At 42.7% G+C, this 27,140-nt stretch overlaps 2 protein-coding genes across 4 annotated transcripts in view; one reads left to right on the forward strand and one right to left on the reverse strand.

Annotated features, from left to right (window-relative positions):
- Window positions 1-18,679, reverse strand: part of LOC126213536 (speckle-type POZ protein-like) — a 59,162-nt gene extending 40,483 nt beyond the window's left edge. The window contains exon 1 of the mRNA XM_049941381.1: window positions 18,579-18,679. The gene's annotated coding sequence lies outside the window, so the exon portion shown is untranslated. The remainder of the gene's footprint in view (window positions 1-18,578) is intronic.
- LOC126213537 (speckle-type POZ protein-like) overlaps window positions 1-27,140 on the forward strand; it is a 679,117-nt gene that overhangs the window by 490,743 nt on the left and 161,234 nt on the right. The window lies entirely within an intron of this gene.

A 27,140-nucleotide genomic window follows, 5' to 3' on the forward strand; every position in this document is an offset into this window, starting at 1 on the left:
CTCAGCTACTGGAGGCGGACTATTCCCGTGTTAGACGGAGCTTTATAGCAGTGGCTCGAAGTGCTACTACAAAAGGCGGACATGTGCCACAGTGTTTTTGTTTAGAGAGCACTCAATTTTGGCAAGTAGCGACGACTAGCACTGACACAAACATTTTCGTAACAAATTCAGGGCCGGCCGCTGTGGCCGAGCGGTTCTAGGCGCTTCAGTCCGGAATCGCGCTGCTGCTACGGTCGCAGGTTCGAATCCTGCCTCGGTCATGGATGTGTGTGATGTTCTTAGGTTAGTGTTAGGTTTAATTAGTCTAGGGGACTGATGACCTCAAATGTTAAGTACCATAGTGCTTAGAACGATTTGAACAAATTCAGTATAATGACTTTTCTGGAGACTAGAAATCTACTCTGTAGGAATCAGCATGGGTTTCGAAAAAGACGATCGTGTGAAACCCAGCTCGCGCTATTCGTCCACGAGACTCAGAGGGGCATACACACGGGTTCACAGGTAGATGCCGTGTTTCTTGACTTCCGCAAGGCGGTCGATACAGTTCCCCACAGTCGTTTAATGAACAAAGTAAGAGCATATGGACTATCACACCAATTGTATGATTGGATTGAAGAGTTCCTAGATAACAGAACGCAGCATGTCATTCTCAATGGAGAGAAGTCTTCCGAAGTGATTTCGGGTGTGCCGCAGGGTAGTGTCGTAGGACCGTTGCCATTCACAATATACATAAATGACCTTGTGGATCACATCGGAAGTTCACTGAGGCTTTTTGCGGATGATGCTGTAGTACATCGAGAGGTTGTAACAATGGAAAATTGTACTGAAATGCAGGAGGATCTGCAAAGAATTGACGCATGGTGCAGGGAATGGCAATTGAATCTCAATGTAGACAAGTTAATGTGCTCCGAATACATAGAAAGAAAGATACTTTATCATTTAGCTACAATATAGCAGGTCAGCAACTGGAAGCAGTTAATTCCATAAATTATCTGGGAGTAGGCATTAGGAGTGATTTAAAATGCAATGATCATATAAAGTTGATCGTCGGTAAAGCAGATGCGAGACAGATTCATTGGAGGAATCCTAAGGAAATGCAATCCGAAAACAAAGGAAGTAGGTTACAGTACACTTGTTCGCCCACTGCTTGAACACTGCTCACCAGGGTGGGATCCGTACCAGACAGGGTTGATAGAAGAGAGAGAGAAGATCCAACGGAGAGCAGCGCGCTTCGTTACAGAATCATTTAGTAATCGCGAAAGCGTTACGGAGATGATAGATAAACTCCAGTGGAAGACTCTGCAGGAGAGACGCTCAGTAGCTCGATAGGGCTTTTGTTGAAGTTTCGAGAACATACCTTCACCGAGGAGTCAAGCAATATATTGCTCCCTCCTATGTATATCTCGCGAAGAGACCATGAGAATAAAATCAATCTTTCTTTCCACGAACAATACGAGACTGAAACAGAAGGCAGAACCGATAGAGGTACTCAAAGTACCCTGCGCCACACGCCGTCAGGTGGATTGCAGAGTATGGATGTAGATGTAGATCAGTACTGTCTAATTACACCTGGCTAGCGAATGAACACAAAATATAAGATGAAATAGATGTTAATACAGGAGTAGATATGACAATGTATAAGAAAACAGGAACACGGTTAAGCTATTGCGTACAGCATAGTGGACACGTTATAGATACAAATACAGCACCTATCGAACTTTGTACGCCAACTAGCTCCACACGAGATGAAAGTTTCAAAGAATGTAAAACGAGATAAAAGAAACAGACAGTGAGCGAGACAAAAATTTCATTGCGACGAGGGACAGAAGAAAAATAGTAGATGTATACGGATGCGGGGAAAGGAATAAAAGAGGAAGCTGTCTAGTAGGATTTTCCGCGATCCATAATTTAATCATTGGTGATACTTTGTTTAAAAAACGTGGAAGGAGAGACCTGGATCCACTGGAAGGTTTCAGATATATTACGTAACGTTAAGACAAATTTCTAACCACGTTTTAAACTGCAAAACATTTCCAGGGCCAGATGCGAACTCTGATCATAATTTATTGGTCATGAAATGCAGACTAAATCTGAAGGAACTGCAGAAAGATAGGAACTTATGGAGTTGGGACCTGAATAAATGAAAAGAACCACAGATTGTTGAGGGTTTCAAAGAGAACAACAGACAATAACTGACAGAGGAGAATACGATAGGAAGTGAATGGGTAGAGTTGGAGATGAAATAGTGATGGCAGAACAACATCAAATATTTAAGAAGACAAGGCCTGGTAGAAAAACACAGAAGACACTGAATTTCACTGACAAAAGGAGAAAATATAAAGTTGCAGCAAATGAAGCACGCGAAAAGGAATGTAGACATCTAAAAAAAAAGATTGACAGAAAGAGCTAACAGGATAAACTGGAATGGTTGGAGAACAAATTCACGACTGTGCACGGGTAAGCACGTATGTCATTAGTGGCCGACTGCGAAATGATTCTACCGCCGCCAACGTTGATTTCGTAAGACTCTCGAACATAAGCTGGAAGAAATTACGGCTCGCACGTGCTGTTATAGGCAGTCGTTTCTCCTTCGCTCTGTTTGCGCGCGGAACAAGAACGGAAATGACTGTAGCGGCTGACACGAAAACAGGCACCGTCTCAGAGCATTGCCGATTAGTGATAATTTCAAATGTTAGTAAGAATTTCGAAAAAAAATATTAGACATCTCTAATCTAGTCTTGAATATGATGGATTACTTTCCAAAAGAAAATTCTTGCCAGCTCCTACGAAAAAATAGGAACTAGTGTTGCAACAAATTTTGTAGAAAAATTATTTTTTGCTTTAGCTTGTTGAAGAAACAGAACCACAAATATACTTGGACTGAAAAAGTATATGAGCATTCTGACAGTTCACTGATGCATGTGATAAATATTTTATCGAAAATATAAAAGTATTCCGAGACAAAAAAAGAGATGTGATACTATTGCGTGTATGTAAAGAAAAGTTTCGTTGCTGATGAACTTCTGTTGCACCTTGCACAAACTTCCGCGAGAAAATATTAAGAAACGTATAAAATTAATTTGTGTAACATGTGGAACATCATTGGTGTATCGCGTCACCTCTGAAAGGCATTTCGCTTGCGAGCGATGGCGTGCGCACGAGCACTCAGGGGCGGATCCAAGGGGGGTAGGGGGAGGGGGGGCAATGGGGGCGATTGCCCCCCCACACTCTGGTGCATGACCGATCTTTTTTTTCCGACTCCTTTAGGGGCTGATTACGTCGGCCTATCTAATATGTTTTACTTGAAGTCGAAGATGTAAACAATGGCATGCAGTTTGATGTAACAATTCAAAAAGCGACCTTGAAACCTCTTCCATTTAGCGAATAAACTACAGAAGAAACAACTATACTTACGAATAAAATGATAATATTCGCTGACGCATGAGCGATCTGTGTCCCTTTTTTAACACTTTCCCCGCAGTGCGTATGTAAGATTTTGTTTCTAGTGGCAGTTTGCAAAGAGATGGTGTTGATAATTAAGCGATGAACACCGAAGGAATACTTGAAAATATTCTCATTAGTTGCAAATAGTGAGAACCTTACCACAGTCCCTTTTATTCTGCAAATGCACGTTTTCGATCTGGATGCGCTTCTCCCACGTTTTGGCTTTCTTCTCACTTTTGATGCGGAATGTGAACAAACAATAATTAGCCAAAGGTAATAACGTACACGAAAATAACGTCTGTGGATTAATTCACAATCCATTCTCTCATACGGTAAGAATATAAATGTTACGGTCAGCAGATTCAAACAGATACTGAAATCTAGAAAACTCAGATTCATTTCTCTTTCTCCAAAGTGCAGAAGGCAACTCTGCCAAAGACTGACGGAGATGCGTTTTCCTCATCAATATAATTTATTCTGAGGTACTAAGCGTATGCTTCTATCGCAACCTGAAAAAAAGCATGAATTTCATAACGGTGTTAGAACTTAGAGCTGTGGCTTTGTTCTAAACTGTTTGCTTATTTCGGAAGTCAAATCTTGAAGAAACAAACTGGTGTTTGCCAATAGCCAAGGAAACTGCCTAAGTAGAAGGAAAAATCTGCTTATTTAACAACATCGATGAATTAAATCCGCCTCCTTGGTCTTGCACTTACGCATATTCATTACCAGATTCCTGTAGATGTAGAAAAAGTAATTACAAGATTTTCAAAACGTGGGCGTAAAAGGAGATTAGAATTTGCCACCCCCCCCCCCCCCCACACCCTGAACGAGATCCTGGATCCGCCCCTGCCAGCACTTGGACGGCACCAGTGAGGTATTAGTTCCGATGGACGGCCTTGATACGAGCGAGAATACTCACTGCCTCCCGAAAATTTTCAATTTGCAGCTCTAACTGACGATTCATCACTGGAGCCATCACTGAAATCGCCGATATACGCCATACAAAAGTATCTGTAGGCATTTCCGTTGAGATCGAGCTAAACATATTTGTGCTAATGGTTTTGTGAGGCCCAAGTTTTTCGAAGATTACTACAAAACTACTGTCCTCAGCTCGCAATACGTGCACTTTGCACAAAAGTTCGTTCTTGCTGCTGCTGTTGCATTCCATTAAAAACTTTCGTCCACCACTGCACTTCCTGGATCAGAAAACAAATGGACGGACAAGACAGAGGACAGACGCCTCTGAGCCAGACCGCTTAATTTTTTCACAAAGGCCGACCTCGGTGGCCGAGCGGTTCTAGGCGCTGCAGTCCGGAACCGCGCGACTGCTACGGTCGCAGGTTCGAATCCTGCCTCGGGCATGGATGTGCGTGATGTCCTTAGGTTAGTTAGGTTTAAGTAGTTATAAGTTCTAGGGGACTGATGACCTCAGAAGTTAAGTCACATAGTGCTCAGAGCCATTTGAACCATTTTTTCGCAAAGAAAACACTGTTTTTCTAGCCGTTGAATACTCTCTCCCGTCGTAACATCAAACCTATTGCCACCTATCGTGATAACGTGCTCCATTGAGCGCAGGTGGAAGAACATGGGGCCCAATCAAGACATCACCAACAATCCCTGCCCAAACGTTCACAGAAAATCTGCGTTGATGACGTGATTCCACAATTGCGTGCGGATTCTCTCTCCGCCTTCCACCGTACCGTGGCTTGCTGAGTATCCGTGTGACTAGAATACGAGCTGTCACGGAGAGCCAGTTGGAATGGGAAAAACCGACATGTAGAAACCGATATCGGTATTTTGGTTCCGAATAACGGGTATTCTACCGCATTTGTTTGGTCTCGCATATAACAGCTACTTCCTAATATTTTACTAATAACTGAGTAAAAACCGAACTATCAATTATCCATAGCAGCATTCTTAAAAGTTTTCATTTTTCAGTAAATCTTTTTGACAAAGGAGTAATTTTTATTTGGAACATTTGCACTGGTTGGAAATATTGCGAATCCCGAAGAAATCAGGTGTTGACAGATGTGAAAATTACCGAACTATCAGTTTAATAAGTCACGGCTGCAAAATACTCACACGAAGTCTTTACAGACGAATGGAAAAACAGGCCGAAGCCGACCTCGGGGAAGATCAGTTTGGATTCCGTAGAAATGTTGGAACACGTGAGGCAATACTGACCCTACGACTTACCTTAGAAGAAAGATTAAGGAAAGGCAAACCTACGTTTCTAGCATTTGCAGATTTAGAGAAATCTTTTGACAATGTTGACTGGAATACTCTCTTTCAAATTCTGAAGGTGGCAGGGGTAAAATACAGGGAGCGAAAGGCTATTTACAATTTGTACAGAAAGCAGATGCCAGTTATAAGAGTCGAGGGGCATGAAAGGGAAGCAGTGGTTGGGAAGGGAGTGAGACAGGGTTGTAGCCTCTCGCTGATGTTATTCAATCTGTATATTGAGCAAGCTGTAAAGGAAACAAAAGAAAAGTTCGGATTAGGCATTAAAATCCATGGAGAAGAAATTAAAACTTTGAGGATCGCCGATGTCATTGTAATTCTGTCAGAGACAGCAAAGGACTTCGAAGAGCAGATGAACGGGATGGACAGTGTCTTGAAAGGAGGATATAAGATGAACAACAAAAGGAAAACGAGGATAATGGAATGTAGTCGAATTAAGTCTGGTGATGCTGAGGGAATTACATTAAGAAATGAGACACTTAAAGTAGTAAAGGAGTTTTGTTATTTGGGGAGCAAAATAACTGACGGTGGTCGAAGTAGAGACGATATAAAATGTAGACTGGCAATGGCAAGGAAAGCGTTTCTGAAGAAGAAAAATTTGTTAACATCGAGTATAGATTTAAGTGTCAGGAAGTCGTTTCTGAAAGTATTTGTATGGAGTGTAGCCATGTATGGAAGTGAAACGTGGACGATGAATAGTTTGGACAAGAAGAGAATAGAAGCTTTCGAAATGTGGTGCTACAGAAGAATGCTGAAGATTAGATGGGTAGATCACATAACTAATGAGGAGGTATTGAACAGAATGGGGGAGAAGAGGAGTTTGTGGCACAACTTGACCAGAAGAATGGATCGGTTAGTAGGACATGTTCTGAGACATCGAGGGATCACTAATTTAGTATTGGAGGGCAGCGTGGAGGGTAAAAATCGTAGAGGGAGACTAAGAGATGGATACACTAAGCAGATTCAGAAGGATGTAGGTTGAAGTAAGTACTGGAAGATGAGGAAGCTTGCACAGGATAGGGTAGCATGGAGAGCTGCATCAAACCAGTCTCAGGACTGAAGACCACAACAACAACAACATAGAAAATGGGAAAATCGATCAGTGCTATACAAATAACAATTCCATACGAAACGAGCAACGAACACACTGCAGGACTGGTGCAATACTGCTGACACAATAATGTCCCTGCTTCTGTGTGTCGTGGCTGAACCTACTCGTGTACTTGAAGTATGCAAGACTTGGCCCACACCTGATATACAGGGTAATTCGCGAAGATATGCAAATATTTTAATATGTTACTCTAAAAGTAAAACTAAATAAATTAGTTCATATAAACATACGACGGCAAATGTTTAGTTACGGAGCTACAGCTAATAAAAGAGTTTGCCAGAAAATTTAGCTACGTTGCTACAAAGTTCCCTTTAATTTACGTCAATGGTCACAGATTGTTTGATAACAGATTACCGGTTTGGGTCTTTAATGACCATCATCAAATGGGAAAAGCATGAATACACTAGCAAACTGTATACAGCTTAAAAACAAACACATAGACCATAATGAAAATTAGTACTGACAAAATTGACATTTGTGCCCTTTAAGCAGCCAGCCACGAAAGAAAACGGCTTTGGGACAGCATTTATCTGAAACTGGTCATTCCGTAGGAAACATTGAGAGTTGCATGCGTATTCTTTACCGAGTGGAAAAAGGCCGTGCTCTTAATTTGTTAGAGGAGCTTGAAATTTATAAAACAAAAAATAGAGAACCAACGAAACTGCTTAAATGGCAAAATGACTTTGTGCCCCATGCCTACTTTGGTTCATCTGACAATGTTTGACCCTAATCACTGCACGCCTCTGTTATATATAGTGTGTTCGTAAGTTCACCTGGTATTGAGTGCATCACATATTTTCTTCGTTTCCATACATTTAACGCATGACTCTAGTATGTTCTCGTTCCTTCTCTGTTCATTTCATAGACTACATTAATTACTTAATGTGGATCATCCACTGTTACGGAATTTTATCATTCTTCTCCTGCAACGGTAGGAGGGGCCCTCTGCCGGTCACGTTCCTTCAACCGTTTCCCGACTGTGCGGAATTCCGGCGTTAGCGCTAACAGGCAGGGCTGATTATGTGCAGCACTATGTTTCCTTTCATTTGTGGCTCCTTTAGCGATTTGTTTTATGGTTGTTTAATATTACCGGGTAGACTATCAACGGTGTTTAATATTTATGTCATTATCTAGAATATTGGCACTAGAGCACATGTCAACCACTGTTTTTTTAACTCTTCGTCTTTTTAACAATATTACTTTTGTCGTGTTCTTCCTTTTATTGCTTTTTAATACTGTAATGCCTTTTATACGTTATAAGCGTATAGACTTCAACTGTTGTATCCCCTTTATTTTCGCTGTTTCAATTAATTATTGAAAACTAGTGTATGCCAACATTAGCGACATCTGGTCAACTTGCAACACAAACATCTTGTGGCTACTGTGCGGCAGCTTGTTATAAACAGTAGTACTACCGACAACACGACTCGTGCATGTGATGTCATCTGTATGTATTTGGCGATGCTGGTGCTGATTCCGCATTTAACATTTGACGATGCTACTATGGCTGCAGTACGTTAGGACTTTGTTTTCACGAAACAGGTGTGCCTCTTCATATTTAAAGCGCACAAATGTAAATTTTGTCAGTGCTACTTTTCATTATGGTCTATGTGTTTGTTCTTAAGCTGTATACAGTTTGCGAGTGTATTTATGCTTTTCCCATTCGCTGCAGATCTGATGATGGTCATTAAAGACCGAAACCGGTGATCTGTTGTCAAACAGTCTGTGACCATTGAAGTAAATGAAAGGAAACTGATTACATATACGGATCACTGTTTTTTCGCGACTACGTCGCAGCTTGTTGCAACAAAGCCATCGCAGAACTGTACGACGTTAAAGTAAAGCACGATTTCCATTTATTTTCTTTTTACTGGTCTGGTGAATCTAATAAAACATGTCCCAGACGTCTATCTGCAGTAGTTTTCCAGAACTTCCTCTCGAATGTCCATTGGGCCATAATAAATTCTCAGCTTATTTTCCAGTGTAGCAAGCGTGCATTCTATTGGGTTCATGCGTAAGTTCGTAGCGTTTTCCGTCAGAACAGGTATACATAACAGACTTTAGTCACCGATAACATATTCTCTTTCACTATTTGCAACTGCCAACGCTGGGGTAACTTTTCGGTTTGGCAACTGTGTACAAAGGACGTGGTTTTGAGGCGACGAACTCGTCGAAGCATGTCCGGAGAGCATTCTCATGCGGAAAGAAAGTTCCTTGGAGGTTGTTCGATAGAGAGCGGGAAAGGTGCAAATCTGAGGATGCAAGATCAGCTGAACAAGGTGGGTGCGGAGTGACTTTCCAATATAACTCCTGTATAGCGTTTGTCAGTCTAGCAGAATGCGGGCGCGCGCGCTATCGTGTAGTACTGTAGCACCACTTCACTCACCCCCCAGATGCATAACTATCATTAGTGGATCCGCGCAGGTCTTTCTGAGGGCAGTTGCTGCTTTGTTTGGGCTCAACCGCTCCTTTCTTTTCCTTACGTTACGATAAATGCCTCAAACAATGATGTACAACAATGGCACTCCACTGTCTGATATGAGGCTTTTCTCCGTATACTTTTATTGATGGGTTTTTAATTTCCAAATAACTTCCGGGATATCAGAAACGTAACACCTTCAGCGATCGCCGATATTTCGGCGGTAGAACACTCCGCCATTTTCAAGGCAACTGCAACGGACAGGCGGCGTACATGCAAATTTAAAACCTCGGTTCTCGGACTGATGCAGCGAAGATAACACACACACTGAACACTAGTGCCACCAAAGATGCTATCAGAGCTATCGATAGTGGGACTATGAATTCGGAGGTGAGGTAGCATTGACTCTGTCCCTCTGTTTTTTGACAAGGGAGAGAGCAGGATTCCAAACAGAGTTTAAACAGAAACCTCCATCCCTGTTAACGAGGTTGCTCGCTAATTTAATCTCAACTGCCTCCCTAATAACACTGTCCCAATAGCTGGACGTGCATGCCAATATCTCGGTGTTATTGTATAACATGGGGTGACCAGTATCCAAGCAATGTTCGGCAGTAGCAGATCTACTTGGCTGCTGTAATCGTGTGTGCCGTTTATGCTCAGTACATCGGTCCTCGACGGTCCTGATAGTTTGACCAAAATATGCCAAGCCGCAGCTACAAGGAATACGATATACACCCGCCTTACGCAGTCCAAGATCATCCTTAACGGAACTCAAAAGTGCTCTAATTTTAGATGGAGGTCGGAACATACATTTCACATCGTATTTCCGTAAAATACGACCGATCTTGTTGGACGTGTTTCCTACAAAAAGGCAAAAAGGCAGTAGACTTAGGTGTCAGAATTGTCATCAATTACTCGATGTACAGTTGGTCGATAGCGCAACGCACGTTCAATCTGTCTATCACTATAGCCATTTTGACGAAATGTAACTTCAAGATGGGACAGCTCAGCAGGCAAAGTCTCAGCGTCAGAAAATACATGTGCCCTATGTACCAAGGTACGAAGTACCACTTCACACTGAGCCGGATGGTGACAACTATTAGCCTGTAAGTACAAGTCGGTGTGAGTACGTTTCCTGTAGACTGCATGCCCCAATGATCCATCATCCTTCCTCCTAACCAACACGTCAAGAAAGGGAAGGCAACCATCCTCTTCCAGCTCCATCGTAAAACGAATGTTCGGCTGGATGGAGTTCAGATGTTCTAGAAAGGCATTCAAATTCTCCCTGCCATGAGGCCAAACAACAAAAGTATCGTTAACATATCTAAAGGAACAGGCGGGTTTCAAAGGCGCCGACTCCAATGCACCTTCCTCGAAGTCTTCCATAAACAAATTTGCGATCGCTGGAGACAACGGACTACCCATCACAACTCCATGTGTCTGCTAGTAATACTGGTCATTGGATAAAAAGTAAGTGGATGTCAACACATGCCGAAAGAGATTAGTTAATTCAGCACCAAACCTGGCCTCAATTAACCGCAACGAATCAGACAGAGGAACACGAGTGAAGAGAGAGACCACATCGAAACTCACTAAAATATCAGTCATTCAACTGCAGTCCCTCCAAACGACGTAAAAAATCAGCTGAGTTCGTGATACGATGTACACACCGACCTACTTGTGGACTCATCAGAGAAGCAAATGCTTGGCTACACGATATGTCGGAGCGCCGATGTTACTCACTATAGGACGGAAAACTGATTGCTTAAAAACGCATGATTCCACTGCATTGTCCGTATACTCCAACATCTATGCATGTCAAGTTGTAACGAGCAAATAAAACTGCAGGAAAATAATTTTAGTGAAATGAGTCTGAATAACACCGATCTTCGTTCCCTATGGGGCGAAAGGTAACATTTCGGCTGTCGCAGCCGGGATTTCGCAGCCCGCCTGCCTAGAGCTTTAAAGCCCTCAGTGGCGAAGCTCTTCACAGGCTTTTGGGGCTTAGCCCGCCCAAAAATGTTAACAGAACTTGCAATCAGAATACCGTAATCCGCCACACAGGCGAATTCGTGCCGGCCGTGCTTGAATCGAACAAATGCGTCCTACAATTCGGGAATGTCCCCACCAAGCCAAGTGTAATGCCTAAAAGTTCGCTGCTCAGTGCTGCCATCTGCAGTTGTCCCATCAAACCGTCTGCAACAGGCCGAGCGCTTCGCACTGGAAGCCCGTTTGTCGGAAACTTTCTGTCGTGTCTCACGGAAGGAAGAATATCAGCAAACTCTGCTTAGTATACGAGGTTTGTCCCGAAAGCACTCTGCGTGAAGGTGGGAGTGTGCGGCAGCTTGTTGACAGTCAACTTTTTTCACCTGCCGTCGGCATGGAGCTCTCTCTCTGATTGAGGAACAGCGCGTCGACATCAAGTTTCTTGCAAATCTAGGCAAGAATGGCCGTGAGATTTTCGAGTGTTCGGTTTACGCAGACAACTCTCTGAAGGAACCAACCGTGAACAAGAGGTTAAAAAGGTTCCGGGATGGCCGAGAAGAACGGTGACACTCGCCCAGGACGCCCGTCGACATCGAGTTCCGATGCAAATGTTGAACGAATTCGCGCTTGTGTTCTTAAAGACCGCAGATTGCCAGTCAGAATGATTGCTGTCAATCCCCAAAACAATCGTTCACGAAATCCTGACACAAAAGCTTGAAATGAAGAAATTGTGTGCGAAAATCGTACCGAAGCTCTTGACGCCAGATCAGAAAGCAAAGAGAGTGAGGATTGGTTGGAAGCAGAGGAACGAGGGGACTTTCTCAAGCGAGTCATCACTGGAGACGAGTCCTGGTTTTACGAATTCGATGTGGAGCTCAAATCTCAAAGCAAGGAATGGAAACTAGCAGGAGAACCGAGAACAAAAAAGTCGCGAAAATCGAGGTCCAATGTGAAGACAATGTTGATTGTTTTCTTTGATTCTAGGGGCATTGTTCACAAGGAATTTGTCCCTCCCGGCCAGAGAGTGAACGGAAATTTTTACGTTGAAGTTCTGACACGTCTCGTGTGGCCCGAGTTCGACTGGAGTTGGCAAAAGAGGGCAGGTGGATCCTTCATCACGACAATGCGCCCGCTCACACGTCGCTCGTTGTGCGCGAGTTTTCGGCCCGAAGCTCAATGACCGTGACAGACCACCCGCCTTATTCACCCGATTTAGCCCCGTGTGACTTCTTCATGTTCCCTAAATGCAAAACTTGGGAGATGTGGAAGCCAACAAGGCGGAAACGACACGGCAACTGAATAACATCACAACTGAAGACTTTCAGCAATGTTATCAACAGTGGAAACGGCGTTGGCGGAAATGTATCGCGTCTCAGGGCGAGTACTTTGAAGGAGACCATATTGTAATACCTGAATAATTGTAAAATAAAGTTATCATTCAACTTTTATACATATTTTCCGGACAAAGCTCGTAGAATTTTTGCTACATTATCCATCAGTCTGATGTCAATATCAATGTTCTCTCAGTGGCGATTTTAGCACATCGGCCAAAGTTGTTAAAAACTGAAAGCTGCAAGGCTGACTTTGTGCCAGGTTTTCATTAAGGCTCTGGGTGACTGCCCAATAATATTCTGTATCGGTATTCATAATACTGATTTGTTGCCGATGAGACTGTTGCAGAAGATCCCACGGACGTATAAAAAGTCGAAGGTGGTTGTTCCTGTGCCAGCTACACTTAGGATTTGTTCGCGAATGCCATTAACGAAATTCATGACAAGAAAGTCTCAATTCATGCAGCAACTAACAAATATCCTCATGAACAAATTGCATGGGAAACATCGTGCAACAGTGTGTGGACAGGCTGTATCCATTGAAGAAGAGCAGGGTGTGTTTCCTGCACATGCAGTGACAATGTGTGATTATGGTTTCCCATTTTCATTGCTGGATTTACGGTTCAAAGTGTAGCTCGACTGACGTGGTCGCAGAGTTTCAGGAGTTAAAAAAAAAAAAGAAAAAAAAAAAGAAAGAAAGGTATGGGAACAGCAATTTTGAAATGAACTGTAAAATGTTAATAATACATTAAGAACAAAATAAAATATAATTATTTTGGAGATTTTACTCTTTACTCTCGCAGAAGTACCTTGTAGGTGGTTGTCATTTGGTCGCTTACTGCTCAGCATTCGAACACCCAAGAACAAGACAGTCGCAAAGTCAGCCCCCCCCGCCATTTTGTGGCTCCTGTACAACTGTCCAAAAGTTGTCAATCCCTTCCACAAAATCCGGACATGAACTGCATTGAGAATTTATGGGATGCGTTAGAAAGACATTCGATAAGTCCCCATACAGTGTAAACAAAAACTCAGGAGACGACTACAAGAAGAATGGGAAAAATCTAAGTATTTCGTACTTACACAAGCTTGTACAAAGTATGTCAAAACGGCTGACAAGTGGTACAACATCGCTGTAGAAGTACAAAGTACTAATTCCTCATTATTTCCTAGTTTTTGGTTTATTTCTGCACTTTGTCCCAAAACATTTGCGAATTGAAATCTAAGTTATTTCACATAATTATTTGTATTTTGTAAGTTATTAAATGAAGTAAAATGTCCAATTTATTGCTCTGTGAATATCATTCTATCTGTTGGAATAACGTCGGCCGCGGTGGTCATGCGGTTCTAGGCGCTCAGTCCGGAACCGCGCGACTCCTACGGTCGCAGGTTCGAATCCTGCCTCCGGCATGGATGTGTGATGTCCTTAGGTTAGTTAGGTTTAAGTAGTTCTAAGTTCTAGGGGACTGATGACCTCAGCAGTTGAGTCCCATAGTGCTCAGAGCCATTTGAGCCATTTTTTTGTTGGAATAACAAACATAATACGTTTAATTGTTTATCTGTTACTTCTCGAAGTAAATAAAATCTATTCTTCTTGTCCCAAACTTATGAAAGGCACTTTAGATTACTGTACGTGGCTTGTGAATAACACCAACTGTGGGTTGTTTGACCCTTTCTATTTAATCTTGAGTAATGAGCGTGAATTTACAGCACACGAGGCACCGGGCGACGGACGAGCCTACTGTCCATTCTATGTCGGCAGCGACTCCACGTTGAAGAACTCGCCGTTTGGTGCGTTGTTAACAGGAACGCGCATCACCGGACCGATATTTTTTGACAATACCCTCAAACACGTTTGCATACATGTTAATTTTTGATACATTTTGAGCTCGACTCACTGAATACGGGCGGCAATACTGCGTCTTCCAGCAAGATGGGACGACGTGCCACCGTCTAAAGTACCCCTGCAACGAGTCGGCGATGTCTTCACAGAGGAACGAACTGTTAGCAAACATTAATGGCCACCACGTTCGCCGGACCTAACAACGTACGATTTTTTTCTGTGGGGACAACTGAAGAGCAAGGTCTATGAAACAAATCCACACACAATAGAGGAACTGAAAGACAACGTCGGCTGTGAAGTTGCCGTCACCATACCCGGACTTTACACCAGGTGTATCTGAAGACGCTTAGACGCTTGCAAGGATTCACAGCACCTACTACAAATTAATTTTTACTATATTTTTCGTTGTAAATAATTGGTAACTCCATTTCAGCTTTTTGTTCCTGTAATTTCACTGCCTTTCCTTTACACTTACAAGAACTATTTCTGTCTTCGCCACCCTATACAATTAACAGCTGAAGATCGTAAGTAGAAAATATACACTATAATCTGCTCACCATAAGAATAAACCTGATGTAAACATTACGCCATGTATTCTTCCGCGTTTGCTTCAATCTCATTGCATTTCGTTTCACGTGGAGCGGAAGCCAAGCTGTGACCAGTACAGTCGAGTTCGATTATGCAAAAAAGTGGTGATTTCTCAAACTGGGGAACAATCGAGAAGGGGGTGCCGCAAGGTTCGGTCTTGGGTCCTCTGCTGTTCTTAATACATATTAATGACTTGCCGTTCTATATTCACGAAGATGCAAAGCTGGTACCTTTTGCCAATGATACAAGTATAGCTATCAAACCCAACAGACAATAATTAACTGATGAAATTGTAAACGATGTTTTTCAGAAAATCATTAAGTGGTTCTCTGCAAATAGGCCCTCATTAAACTTTGACAGAACACAGTATGTACAGTTCCACACAGTAAATGGAATGACACAATTAATATAGACTTCGATCAGAAATCGGTAGCTACAGTAGAATATTCAAAATTTCTAGGTGTATGTACTGATGAGGGGTTGAACTGGAAGAAACACACTGAAGATCTGCTGAAACGTTTGAGTTCAGCTACTTATGCTATTAGGGTAATTGCAAATTTTGGCGATATACATCTCAGTAAATTGGCTTACCACGCCTATTTTCATTCTCTGTCGTATGGCATCATATTCTCGGGTAATTCATCATTGAGTAAAAGAGTGTTCATAGCACAAAAGTGTGTGATGAGAATAATTGCTGGAGCTGATCCAAGATCATCCTGCAGACACTTATTTAAAGAGCTAGGGATCTACACTGTAGCCTCACAATGTATATATTCACTTGTGAAATTTGTTATTAACAATCCGAACGAATTCAAAAGTAATGGCAGTGTACATGGCTACAACACTAGGAAGGATGATCTTCACTACTCAAGGTTAAATCTAACTATGGCTCAGAGGGGGGTAAATTATGCTGCCACAAAAGTCTTTGGTCACTTAGCAAATAGGATCAAAAGTCTGACAGATAGCCATATAGTATTTAAAAGGAAATTAAAAGAATTTCGGAATGGAAACTCCTAATCATTAGATGAATTTTTGGATATAGTAAGTGAGTTATTTCGTAAGCCCACACCCAAAAAAAATTAAAAATATTAAGTGTCATGTAATAGTTTGTACAATGTAATATCTTGTATAGACACCTTTCATTAACCTGACACGTGCCACACCATTACGAAGTGTCGTATTCATGATCTATGGAACAAGTACTAATGTAATGTAATTACAAGGACACGTTTCATGCTGTGTTGCACGCACATAGAATGAGTGATAATGCGGGACAACAGCTTTACTGGCGGATTATACTTTGACACCACTGCCCAGCCAGCGGTCCAACTAACCTGTAATGCTGAGAGCAGTTGCAGTTCAGACGTAAAAAGAGACGAGCAAAGAAGCAATATGGCTTCGAACGTAATTTAATTTTTAATGAGGACGAAATAATATTCGGAGGAACTCCAGCACTACCGCGCGCTTCTTAGGTGACCAGACGGAAAGCATGAAATGCACTCGTTCGCACCTGACATAGTCTTCAAATTACCAACAAGTGATGAAAATATGAGGTAATTTTTCTGAGCGAACTGTGTGTAATGCAAAAGCATACTGCAAGGATTTCACCGTACTGTTGAATACTGAAGCCAATGAAGGTATTAATTAGTCGTCTGGTAATCTCTCAGCTCTTTCCATATCCGAAACCGAGAAATACATTTCAGTTCTGGAAGTGTACCTGCTACGTTGATAACGAGCCTATCAACACAATCCTCGAAGCCAACCAGGCGCCGCATTTTCTCTTCTTTTATGACGAGCCGTTCTATTTCCCGCCAGCGTTCGGCAGTGGCGTGTGAAAAAGCTGCGTGCGTTAGTTCTAGTACATCGTCTGGCAGAAAACAGTCATGTTACTTCTCGGGCCAAATCTCTTAACTTGGCTCCAGATCAGTTCTGTTGGGTTCACATTGTAATGGTACAGTAGCAAATCAAAAAAATGCATTTGTATGATGTGCTCGATGCTATGAAAATTATTGTTGTTTCATGTTTCTACGATACTTCTCTACCTCTGCGGTATAAAACGCAGATAGTCCAAGTAAAGAGGATTTGGTTTTTCAGTTTTGCCTTGAAAAAATAGTTATGTTTGCTTAATTTAAGCAACTTATGAAGTCTTTCATAAAACACCAATAATTAAGAATTTGTATTTCTATTTGAAACGAACACAGGAATTTCGCGTCCAATACGTTATTAGAAACAAGACGACGTGCATTATTCATAAGAAATTATGATGAGTTTTCTAATCAGCATGTGAATTCATTCCGTTACGCTACCGAGTGCGCTACACGTATGATATGGGTTTATAAATCAACTGTACTACACACAGTCGCTGGGAAAACTTCAAGGCCGATCATCTCCGTAAATTTATGGAAAACATTGAGAACAGCCTATATCTCGGCACTTTATAACCGTATTGCTCACGCGTGTTTCACCACGGAACAGGAAGCAAACCTCAGCCATTTTCATACTGCGCATTATCAGCGCGACAACCAGAGCACAACAGTGTAGAGGCAGTGACTGTACACAGTTTTTGAAATAAAAACTACGTCGCTAAAGCGCGATTGAGAGAAACGTCTGTAGCTGTTAATACATTTGAATGTCTTAGTTTCACTTAACGCAACTTAGTAATAATACAGTTAATACGTAAGTGGGAGGACCTACTTCCAAGAGCGTAACGAGACCAGTGTACGTGTGCTAACGGCTTCTGACCAATCATCGCGTTTGTTTTGTTTAGTCTTATGATGGATTATAGTGGAAAGCACAACATTTCCAGCACAAACTCGCATGTGCAACAAACTAATAAAGCATTCAGTGCTCTACCCTACTAAACGGTGTAGGCCTCATGGCAAACTAAAAGCTACTTACTACATACAGACTTGGGCCGAACAGTCGTATGACGTCCACTGAACCTAACGTCCTTCGAAAACAGGCGACAGTAACAGACGCCCTACAGTGTTTTGACAAAAACTTACTCTTGAAGACTTTTTATCCGTCGACGGCATACAGGGTGAGCAATGAAGCACACGTAAGCACATGTTTATGACTTACCAAGTACGTTTTTACCTCAACCAAGTGTCCATAAGCAGAGTTATAAGCTATAAACGTAAATACGTTACGCATTTTGACAGCCGGTTAAATCAGTCTAGGTAGTACATCGCTGCATAATCTTTGAAGAACAACATCTCACAGTAAAAAATAATAGTTAAAGAGCTTTCAAGAGTCCAACATTTTTCCCAGTTTCTTATGACATGAAATTACTGTCAGTGTGGTTACGCTACCGTTTTAAAAATGTCAATGTATTTTCCAATGGCATACTGCAACATCAAGCACGTAGTTCCTCATAAACTTAACCTAGAATTAAAAGGAACAAATGCAAGTTTGACAATAATACTTCCAACAAAAGCACACAGTGAGTTTCGTTACAAAGAATCATCGAACTAAATATCAGGCTAGTAAGTAACTACGCTGTCGCAGAAAGTTATCTGTATCAAAGCATTTGTTGTCTAGTCCGTTAATTCGCAAATTACTGAACTGAGCGAGACACAAACGCGTGAGAAAAATGACACACATACGGAGCTAACTTACCGCTGTATGTCCTCAGAAGTACTTCCCCGATTCACCACGCAACTGCAAGTAGACACGCCTGCAACGAACTGCGACGTAGAACAGACAGCGCTGCAGCACTGCCGCCACGCGGCCGAACCGGGACTCGCAGACAACTGCGAAACGGCTGTGCGCTCACAAGGGAACCTCCCCATCGCACCCCCCTCAGATTTTGTTATAAGTTGGCACAGTAGATAGGCCTTGAAAAACTGAACACATATCACTCGAGAAAACAGGAAGAAGTTGTGTGGAACTAGGAAAAAAATAAGCAAAATATACAAACTGAGTAGTCCATGAGCAAGATATGCAGCATCAAGGAGGATGTGAGCCAAGGAGCGCCGTGGTCCCGTGGTTAGCGTGAGCAGCTGCGGAACGAAAGGTCCTTGGTTCAAGTCTTCCCTAGACTAAGAATTTTAATTTTTTATTTTCAGACAATTATCAAAGTTGAGGCACTCACACAAAATCCAAAATTCCAGGCCATGTTCAGATTTGCTTGGACATATGCAGGATTTGACGGTCTACACACGGAAAAATTTGAAAACATTAAAAACATATGTTTTGACAGAGCACAGGGAAAACTGAGCGACTGTGAAACTTGCATTCATTTGTTGTAGTTTATGTGGCAAACTCTTATGTTCTCATCACTTTTTGGGAGTGATTTTCACATCCACAAGAAAAGCTAAATAGGGCAAGGTAGAAGAATCTTTTTACCCATTCACCAAGTGTACAAGTTAGGTGGGTCGACAACATATTCCTGACATGTGACGCACATGCCGTCACCAGTGTCGTATAGAATATATCAGACGTGTTTTCCTGTGGAGGAATGGGTTGACCTATGACGTTGCAATCAAATGTTTTCGGTTCGCATTGGAGAGGCACGTCCTTTCGTCTACTAATCGCACGGTTTTGCGGTGCGGTCGCAAAACACAGACACTAAACTTATTATAGTGAACAGAGACGTCAATGAACGAACGGACAGATCATAACTTTGCGAAAATAAAGAAAGTAAAATTTTCACTCCAGGGAAGACTTGAACCTAGAACCTTTTGTTCCGCAGCTGCACACGCTAACCACGGGACCACGGCACAACTTCTTCCTGTTTTCTCGACTGACCTGTGTTCAGTGTTCCAAGGCCTATCCACTGTGCCAACTTATAAGTAAATCTGAGGGGGGTGCGATGGGGAGGTTCCCTTGTCAGTACTGCGAACGAATTCAACAATAAAATACACCGAGGTGACAAGAGACACGGGACAGCAGTATACACAAATACAGGTGGCGGTCGTATCGCATGCACGATGTATAAAAGTGAAGTGCATCGGCGGAGCTCTAGCGTGTAGTCAGGTGACTTATGCGTAAATATTTCCGACGTCATTATTGCCGCAGAACGGGAATTAACTGACATTGAACGTGGAATGGAATTTCCGCATCGGAAATCATTAGGGAAATCAATATTCCGCGATCCATAGAGTCAAGGGTGCGCTGTGAAGACATGATTTCAGGCATTCCCTTTCAACACGGACAACGAAGCAGCCGATGGCCTCCACGTAACGAAGGAGAGCAGCTGCGCTTCCGTGGGGTTGTCATTGATGACAGACAAGCAACAACGGTGGGGTGGTAGGCCATAAACACTCCTTTATTGGCTCGATTATGGGTGCGACAGAAATTAAGTCGTTGGCTTCTTAAAGATACGAGCGTGGATAATTTTTCAGGGATTAAATGGCATATAGTGGGACTGTATTGTGTATTCGGTGACGTGTTAGTGGTTTTGATGCTATTCACATACTGTTGAGCAAATCTTTGATAAGTGCAAAGCACGGACGAGTGTCTTCAGTTTTAGAAACGTTCAGTCATAAATAAAGTAACTGTACAAAAGCAATGTCGTGATAGCAGACTTTCTTTTATAGAAAGTTTGGAAAAAGCATTCTTATACCAATTACTTCATATTCTATTAATTAATTAAACCAAACAAGCAATAAGCCTCCTAATTCAGGCGATAGCAAGGAAAGGTTCTTCTATCATTCTCACGAACCGCTTTTTCGCAATAAAGAACAGCGGTAATTGTTTATTTCCTATCGTTCTTCGACGAAACGTGAATAATTCATAGTCAATTCAATATGGCGTATAATCAGCGGTGGTTTGGCGTTATGATTTAGCAGCGTACGTCATTACTCAGCTATTCAGAATAAAGTGTCTGGCAGAGGGTTCAATGAACCACCTTCAAGCTGTCTCTCTACCGTTTCAGTCTGGAACGGAGCGCGGGAGAAAACGAGCACTTGAATTTTTCTGTGCGAGCCTTGATTTCTCTTAGTTTATCGTGATGATCATTTCTCCCTATGTAAGTGGGTGCCAACAGAACGTTTTCGCAATGGGAGGAGAAAACTGGTGATTGAAATTTCATGAGAAGATCCCGTCGCAACGTTTTAATGATTGCCGCTCCAATTCACGTGTCATGTCTGTGGCACTATCTGCCCTATTTCGCGATAATACAAAACGAGCTGCCCTTCTTTGAACTATTTCGATGTCATCCGTCAGTCCCACCCGATGCGGATCCCACACCGCACAGCAATACTCCAGAATAGGGCGGACTAGCGTGGTGTAAGCAGTCTCTTTGGTAGACCTGTTGCACCTTCTAAGTGTTCTGCCAATGAATCGCAGTCTTTCGTTTGCTCTACCCACAACATTATCTATGTGATCGTTCCAATTTAGGTTATTTGTAATTGTAATCTCTAAGTATTTAGCTGAACTGACAGCCTTCAGGTTTGTGTGACTTACCGCGTAACCGAAATTTAGCGGGTTTCTCTTAGTACTCATGTGAATAACTTCACACTTTTCTTTATTCAGGGTCAATTGCCACTTTTCATACCATACAGATATCTTGTCTAAATCGTTTTGCAATTTTGGTCATCTGATGACTTTACAACACGGTAAATGACAGCATCATCTGTAAACAGTTTTGGACGGCTACTGCTGGCCAAAGTGGCCGAGCGGTTCTAGCTGCTACAGTGTGGAAATGAGACAGTTAAAGTAGTAAAGGAGTTTTCCTATTTGGAGAGCAAAATAACTGATGATGGTCGAAGTAGAGAGGATATAAAATGTACACTGGCAATGTCAAGGAAAGCGTTTCTGAAGAGGAGAAGTTTGTTAACATCGAGTATAGATTCAAGTGTCAGGAAGTCCTTCCTGAAAGTATTTCTATGGAGTGTAGCCATGTATGGAAGTGAAACACGGACGATGAACAGTTTCGACAAGAAGAGAATAGAAGCTTATGAAACGTGGTGCTACAGAAGAATGCTGAAGGTTAAATGGGTAGATGACGTAACTAATGAGGAGGTGCTGAACAGAATTGGGGAGAAGAGAAATTTCTGGTAAAAGCTGACTAAAAGAAGGGATCGGTTGATAGGGCACATTCTGACACATCAGGGGATCAACAACTTAGTTCTGGAGGGAAGCGTGTTGGTTAAAAATCGTAGAGGGAGAACAAGAGATGTATACAGTAAGCAGATTCAGAGGGATGTAGGGTGCAATAGTTACTCGGAGATGAAGAGTCTTGTGCAGGAGAGCTGCATCAAACCAGTCTATGGGCTGAAGACCACAATAACAGCAACACAGTTCAACAGCACTTCCTGATACGTTTCAACCATGGTGATAGAATTTATGTTTCAAAGATCCGCAGGCTATTGTCTCAAGAACAGTTGCCACATGAGTAACTTTGCCATTGCTGTGTCGAAATTTTGCCCGCATCTCGTGGTCGTGCGGTAGCGTTCTCGCTTCCCACGCCCGGGTTCCCGGGTTCGATTCCCGGCGGGGTCAGGGATTTTCTCTGCCTCGTGATGGCTGGGTGTTGTGTGCTGTCCTTAGGTTAGTTAGGTTTAAGTAGTTCTAAGTTCTAGGGGACTTATGACCACAGCAGTTGAGTCCCATAGTGCTCAGAGCCATTTGAACCATTTTTGTCGAAATTTTATGACAATTGCGTTAGCAATTATTAAGTTATCGCTCTCCCACACACGGCATCTCCAAAACAAGCAGACCTAATGAAACGTAGCAGAATATCTACAGTGTCACTTTAAATTAGCTGGTGTTCTTCGTGACTCCGTGGAATTCAAAGTCAGATGGACTGTCTGCATTTGCGTCGAAGACGCACTGTGCTGTTTTTTCTTGGTATGCATGTGTAGGCAAAATAATGTGAGGAGTGGTAGTAATGGGATGGTTGTGTTTCATGGTCTACAACGCAGGTAAGGCACGCGTAGCGCTGGACTGTGCGTGTTCAGCACGGACCGGGCACCGGTGCAGGTCGAGCACCCTTCGTATTTGCGTTCAGAGACCGAGGTCGACGTGCGATGAAAGAGCTAGCAGAGTTCCAGAGAGGGGCCCGATTACCTGGAGCATCAGCAAAGAAGACAGCCAACTTATTGAATGTTTCAAGAGCAATTGTTTCAACCGTCATGGCAGCCAACACAAAACATGGGAAGACATCATAGTGTAAACGTAATAGTGGGCGCAAATCAAAACTAAATAACGGAGATCGTTATACGCTAACAAGAATTGTCAAGACAACGCAAATCTAAGCCGGCTAAAAGTGACTGTAGAGCCCAATAGCTATCTTCCAGACCACGTATCTATCGACACTGTCCGCCGAGAACTCCATAAAGGGAATGCTGGTGGACGAGTTGCTATACCGAAACCATTAGTGACGACAACCAACGTAAAGAGGCATAAATCCTGGACGGTTGATCAGTGGAAACGCGTAATATGGACCGACGAGTCAACATTTTCGTTATTTCCAACATCGGGCCGTGTTTACGTCTGGAGAACGGCAAAATAGGCCTACAGTCCTGGTTGCTTGATTCCAACGGTTAAGCATGGAGGTAGAAGCGCGTGGGCAGCCATAGGATGGTATTCTACCGGTCCCATCATTACTCTCAAATGCCGTGTTTCAGCCAACGATTATGTCAACATTTTACATGAACCGGTCCCACCCATGATTCAAATGTTGTTCCCCGACAATGATGCCATATTTCAGGACGATAACGCACCCATTCACACAGCCAGGATAGTACAGTCGTGGTGTGAGGAGCATGCAACTGAACTGCAGCGTCTTCCCTGGCCAACAAAGTCCCAGGATTTGAACATTACCGCACTCCTGTGGGCGCTATTGGAGCGCAGACTCCGGAGCAGATTTGCGCCTCCCTCGGCAGTACGGGAGTCAGAAGAGGTTCTGATCGAAGAGCGCCATAACATTCCACTGGACACCTTACAGTCACTATACGTCAGTATTCGAATCGCAGATGTATTAGGGGCAAATGGAGGTCCAATCCGTACAGGTGTTCACATTATTTTGTCTCTCCCCTGTATCACTGAGGGCCGTTGTGGCCGAGCGGTTCTAGGCGCTTCTGTCCGGAACCGCGTTGCTGCGTCGGTCGCAGTTCCGAATCCTGCCTCGGGCGTGGATGTGTGTGATGTCCTTAGGTTAGTTAGGTTTAAGTAGTTCTAAATTCTAGGGGACTGATGACCTCAGATGTTAAATCCCATAGTGCTTAAGAGCCATTTCAACCATTTGAAGCCTGTATCACTCCTTTTTCATGGAACAGCTGTGACTTCACAAATCATATCATACAATTCCGGAAGTGCAGCCAATGTGATTGGTACAATGGCGTAGTGGTAAAGGTGGTCAGTTTCTAATCTGCAGGCAGGGGGTCCGACTCATGTTACTTTCGTGAATTTTATTTCGAAATACGAGTTATTAGTTTAGGAGGGCAACGAGAATTAATAAAGCATTCATATTTTTAAAGTATTCATAAGTAAATAACTGAGGATGCTGTGGACTTAAACTCTCGGTCTTGCACCACTTCTGTTTACGTTTTGTAATTTCTCCTCGGCATTCCAAGAAAATGATGTCTCCTTTGAGCTTTCATCGGCATTCGCGTCGTGCCTGACTATAAATACAGAGAATACAAACTAATTTGATGCTTTTTCTCGATGAAAAAAGTTAAATACTATCTGCTTGATGCCTTCGCCGGCACCGACGTCATGAACCAGGTGACAAAAAAATAGTTCATGTTTGTCTCAGTCTTCTTGATCAATGATCGTGAAATAATTTAAAATCAATTTTCCTCTTCTTCGATGGAAAACAGAGCTTCATTTGTCACAAACAACGCAATAATTCAGTGTCTTGTCCAATATCCGGCCTTCACTACAACTACATTCAGCCGCCAGGGAATAGAGGCAGCCGCCCGATGTGGTCGAGCGATTGTAGGCGCTTCAGTCTGGAACCACGCGACCGCTACGGTCGCAGATTCGAATCCTGCCTCGGGCATGGCTGTGTGTCATGTCCTTAGGTTAGTTAGGTTTAAGTAGTTCTAACTTATAGCTGGCTCATGACCTCAGAAGTTAAGTCCCATAGTGGTCAGAGCCATTTGAACCTTTTTTTTTTTTTTTTTGAAAGGCAACAAGTTTGCGGATGAAAGTGTTATTCTGTGACAACACTTCCAATGCGTCACGAACTGCTTTCGGACAGTGCTGGCTTGGTTGTCGGTGCTGGTCATCTACACCTCATAATTTTCTCCATATCTGGTAATACGTTCTCTATGGGGCTGAAGTCGACACCGTTGGGAGGACAGTCCAACATCTCAACGTCTCCGTTCATTTGAAACCAGTGTTTCACAAAGTTCCCTGTGTCGACAGGAGAACGGTCATCTTGGTAGATTATTCTGCCCCCAGAAACTCTGACGAACAGAAGGAAGCGTTACGTTCTCTAGTGTTTCACAGAAGTAATGACCGGAAGACAGACGGCCCAGTTGTCGCAGAACGCCGCAAACGCTTGTTGACACCGGTTCGGAAAACTGTGGCGGCAGCTCGGCCACACCTTTATCTGTCGTCGACATTTTTGTTGTCGGATTTTGTTCTACTTGGTCGATGTACTGGGTGACAATTATTGCACTATAAGAAGAAAAGACATAAATTAGTTATAAACTACGGAGTGCACACACGTTATGCAACATGTAGACGTCACTACAGATATTCGGATTTAGGTTGTTAGGGGGAGATTTTTGTTTTTGACAAATGAAGTTTTGTTTTCCCCCGAAGAAGAGGAAAATTGATTTTAAATTATTTTACGAGCATTGATCAAGAAGACTGAGACAAACATGAACTATTTTTTTGTCACGTGGTTCATGACGTCGGTGCCGGCGAAGGCATCAAGCAGATAGTATTTAACTTTTTTCATCGAGAAAAAGCATCAAATTAGTTTGTATTCTCTGTATTTATAGTCAGGCACGACGACAATGTCGATGAAAGCACAAAGGAGACACCATTTTCTTGGAATGCCGAGGAGAAATTACAAAATATAAAGTGCCTGCCATCATTGGCGATGATGAGGCACAGACGAATACCGAAATGCTCCATGACCCGCTAAAGTATCGGAACATCGACGTTGCCGATAACTTCCTGTATGGCTGTTCTCAGCTCAGCAACAGTTTTGCGATTACTGCTGCACACTTTGTCTCTAATACAGCCCCACAAAAAGTAGGCCCATGTGTTCAGATCCTGAGAATGTGGCGGACAACCGAGGCCCGTCCCAGTGCTCCCCCAGGACATCAAACTGTCTTCTGCTTCGATGGGGTCGGGCTCCGTTTTGGTCATCGTCTGTGTGCCACGTCAGTGTTGTGTTTAGTGCTGTTAAACCTGTGCGTCGAGAGGTGTGACTTTGTGTGCTGGCCTTGTACTTAGTGTCACTGTCAGTGTTTGTTATGTGATACGCCGTCCATCGATACTTTTATGCTCCTCTCATACAGTGCCTTGTGCGCTTTTAACTGTCCCAGTGTGTGGTTGTTTATGTGTGCTACTATTTTACGGTTTTTATCTCCATTTTACAGTCGCCCGATTTTCGTCTATTGTCTTCCATAATGTTCCCCCTTTTCCACATCTATGTTCACCGTGTTTTCTCTTTTTTATATTTTTAAATGTCTTCTATTGTTTGTTCTATGTCTTTCGGCTGAAGAGCAGCGCATATGCTGCTGCCCGCCCACCCCGATGGGGAATTGAAATACAATAAAGGGCAAAAAAAAAGTTTTCGTCAGCCCTTGTTCGGCTCACCTGAAGATGGCTGGCAGTTGTCAGCCGAAATATCGTGTAATGAAGTTTACGACGACTGGCTACAAGCCCTAAATCCCCTTGAACAATACTGACACCGTTTTCAGAGATTAAGGGTAAAATTTAGATTCACGTTGTGATGTAGGTAACGTGGCTCCGGCTGTCGTTCGTTAGTGAACCGTGTTACCTCACGTACTACAGCGCAGAAGGCTGTTAACAGCGCTTCACACACCAATCGAATTGTTGCCAACAGTTAATGTGAGCTCCCCACGAGTTTCAAGCGCAAAAACCACCGGAAAACCACTAACAAAAATGCCTCTACTCTCACAATCGCTACAATTTACACTAAATTTTTTTAAAATTATTATGAAAGAAAACAATAAGTATATTAGCAGTTAGTTTCCTTTATTATTAAGTAATAAAATATTCACAATCATTATACAGGGTGTTTCAAAA

Source organism: Schistocerca nitens, chromosome 11 (assembly GCF_023898315.1).
Source record: "Schistocerca nitens isolate TAMUIC-IGC-003100 chromosome 11, iqSchNite1.1, whole genome shotgun sequence".
NCBI lineage: Eukaryota > Metazoa > Arthropoda > Insecta > Orthoptera > Acrididae > Schistocerca > Schistocerca nitens.